At 63.8% G+C, this 3,344-nt stretch overlaps 1 non-coding gene across 1 annotated transcript; it reads left to right on the top strand.

Moving 5' to 3' along the window:
- Positions 1–1,260: 1,260 nt before the first annotated feature.
- On the top strand, positions 1,261–1,381 carry LOC131870884 (5S ribosomal RNA). Its single transcript, XR_009369185.1, has one exon. It is a non-coding gene; the product is annotated as a 5S ribosomal RNA (ribosomal RNA).
- Positions 1,382–3,344: the final 1,963 nt, after the last annotated feature.

Raw genomic sequence — 3,344 nt, 5'->3', positions numbered from 1 at the left:
AGGCACCCACCCTGGCCAAGGTGGGTCACGGGGTGGGTCCTAGGGTGGGTAACGGGGTGGGTACTAAGGTGCGTGCCAAGGTGGGTCATAGGGTGGGTGCCAAGGTGGGCACCAGGGTGGGTGTGCACCAACCCTAGCCAGGGTAGGTCACGGGGTGGTTGTCGGGGTGGGCGTCAAGGAGCCAAGGTGGGTGCAAGTAGCCAAGTTGCGTGCCAAGGTGGGTGTCGGGGTGGGTGCCAAGGATCCAAGGTGGGTGCCAAGGAACCAAGGTGGGTGTCTGGGTGGGTGCCGAGGTGGGAGCCAGGGTGGGTCCCAAGGTGAGTGCAAAGGTGGGTGCCAGGGTCAAGGTGAGTGCCAATGTGGGTTCCAAGGTGCCAGGGTCAGGGTGAGTGCCAATGTGGGTTCAAAGGTGCTAAGTTGGGTGCGAGGTTGGGTGCGAGGGTGGGTGGGTGCCAAGGTGTGCTAGGTGGAAGCCCGGGTGGGTCGGCATCCCATGGGTGTCGAGTTGGGTGCCTGATGGGTGCTTCTTGTCAAGTTTTAGTCGTCGGGACTCATTTCGAGCCTTAGAGGTCGTTTCTTGTCCGGTTGCCCTGTCTTCGACCTGGGAACCCAATTTGGTCCTCGGGTCCCATTTTTTTTTGTCTCGCATCCCACTTTTGGCCTGTGGCCTTTTCGGGGTCGATTCTCGTTTTGGGCATCAGAGCATGTTTCTTCTCCTAAAACCCAATATTTGTTTATTAAGTCTCGGAACACATTTTTGTTCTCGTGGACCCATCATGGGTCCTTGGAACGCATTTGTGGTCCTTGGGTCCCATTTTGCATCCCGAAACTTGTGTTTGGTGCTTGATCCCTATTTTGGGTGCCCACCTTGCACCAAGTGCGCACCCGGGGCAAACCGAGCGCCTTGGTGCACCGGGGCAAGATCGAGCGTGCACCCGAGGCGCCCCGAACATGCACCAAGGTGCACCTCGGCCCCACATGTGAGCGCAGGTCGTTGCGCCCGAGAGGTGTGTGTGGCACCGCGTTGCAGACGGGACACTGCACGCACACGACGCCCCCCTACAGGTGCACGCACGTAGGCCGGGCCGGGTGCACACCCGACGCCCTAGCAAGGTGCGCGCACACCGGGCAGGGCTCACACTTGGCGAACGGGGCGCACTTCGCGAGGGAGGGGTGTGCACCCTCGACGGGGGTGGGTGGCCGGGGTGGATTCGCACGTGGGTCGCGGTTTGCTAAGTACCACTGCGACAAGCTCATAACGGGTGCGATCATACCAGCGTTAGTGCACCGGATCCCATCAGAACTCCGCAGTTAAGCGCGCTTGGGCCGAAGTAGTAGCATGGGATGGGTGACCTCCCGGGAAGTCCCGGTGTTGCACCCTTTTTTAGTTTTTCGCCGGGCATCGCAATGCTATTTGAATAAACCTTTTGCCCGTTTGCGTTCTCGTCGGGGCCGGGCCTGGGCCGGGGTGCGCTGCCCGCACTACCCCGCTGCAGCTGCGGGGGCGACACCGAGCGCGCACCTACCGAGGCGCCCCGAGCACACAGGCCACGGTGCAACCCGGGCGTTGTGCGCGCACCCCGGTGCGCCCGAGGTGCTGCGCAGCGCACCCAGGTGAAATCGGTGTGCACCTCGGCCAGTGCGCGCTCGGTCGAGTCCGCGCACGTTGGCCAAGGTGCACGGTGATGTTTCTTACTCTAAGGTTCCGCACCAGACGCCCGGGACAGGTGAGCGAAGCTGGGCGGGGGCCGGGTGCGCGGCCGGGGCAGGTGCACGCAGCTGGAGAGAGCTTTGGAGCACACTTCGGAGCGCACCAATGATGCGCTCCATTCAAAAGTTTCCTGAAAAGGCAAAAAAAGTTGAGATTATAGAATTTCCCACTTGAGAGATTGTAAAAAAAAAAAATTTAAAATGAAGGAAACGCGGGTGCCAAGGTGTGCGCAGCCCAGCCAAGGTGTGCGCACCAAGGCGCCCACCCTGGCGAAGGTGCAACGCAAGGTGCGCACCCCCGAGGCAAACCGGACAATTAACCCAACTTTCGACTTCGCGCGCACCTTGGAGCGCACTTCGGAGCGCTCCTTGGTGCGCACAATCTTGGGCACCTCGGAGTGCACCATGGCGCCCACCAAGGTGCGCACCCGGGGCAAACCGAGCCCCGACTTCGTGCGCAGCCCCTTGGAGCGCACGAAAGGTGCGCACCATGGCGCCCACCAAGGTGCGCAGCCCAGCCAAGGCGTGCGCATCAAGGTGCGCACCCTGGCGAAGGTGCGCACCCGGGGCAAACCGAGCTCCGACTTCGTGCGCACCTTGGAGCGCACAAAAGGTGCGCAACCCCAGCCAAGGTGTGCGCACCCCCGGTCAAACCGAGCTCCGAATCGTGCGCACCAGAGGTGCAACGCCATCGTGCGCACCTTGGAGCACACTTCGGAGCCCTCCTTGGTGCGCGCCCGATGTTGCGCACCTCGGAGCGCACCCGGGGAAAACAATGCAATTAACCCCGACTTTCGACTTCGTGGGCACATCGGAGCGCTCTCGGGTTCGCACCTCGGAGCACACCGAGGTGCGCACCTTTGATGCGCTGCCTTCACCAATTTCAGAAAAGGCAAGAAAACATTGAGAAGGTGTGCGCACCGAGGTGCCCACCCTGGCGAAGGTGCACGCGAGGTGCGCACCCGGGGCAAACCGGGCTCCGACTTCGTGCACGCCGCACCTTGGAGCACACTTCGGAGCGCTCCTTGGTGCGCACCAGGGCGCGCAACCCAGCCGAGGTGCCCACCCCGGCGAAGGTGCACGCGAGGTGCGCACCCGGGGCAAACCGGGCTCCGACTTCGTGCACGCCATGGTGCCCCACCCGCGGCGAAGGTGCACGCGAGGTGCGCACCCGGGGGCAAACCGGGCTCCGACTTCGTGCACGCCGCACCTTGGAGCACACTTCGGAGCGCTCCTTGGTGCGCACCATGGTGCCCACCAGGGCGCGCAACCCCGCCGAAGGTGCACGCGAGGTGCGCACCCGGGGCAAACCGGGCTCCGACTTCGTGCACGCCGCACCTTGGAGCACACTTCGGAGCGCTCCTTGGTGCGCACCATGGTGCCCACCAGGGCGCGCAACCCCGCCGAAGGTGCACGCGAGGTGCGCACCCGGGGCAAACCGGGCTCCGACTTCGTGCACGCCGCACCTTGGAGCACACTTCGGAGCGCTCCTTGGTGCGCACCAGGGCGCGCAACCCAGCCGAGGTGCCCACCCCGGCGAAGGTGCGTACCCGGGGCAAACCGGGCTCCGACTTCGTGCACGCCGCACCTTGGAGCACACTTCGGAGCGCTCCTTGGTGCGCACCATGGTGCCC

This window comes from Cryptomeria japonica, unplaced genomic scaffold, assembly GCF_030272615.1.
Source record: "Cryptomeria japonica unplaced genomic scaffold, Sugi_1.0 HiC_scaffold_356, whole genome shotgun sequence".
In the NCBI taxonomy this organism is placed as follows: domain Eukaryota; kingdom Viridiplantae; phylum Streptophyta; class Pinopsida; order Cupressales; family Cupressaceae; genus Cryptomeria; species Cryptomeria japonica.
Note: the sequence above shows the minus strand (reverse complement) of the source record. Positions and strands in the feature narration are given on the sequence as shown.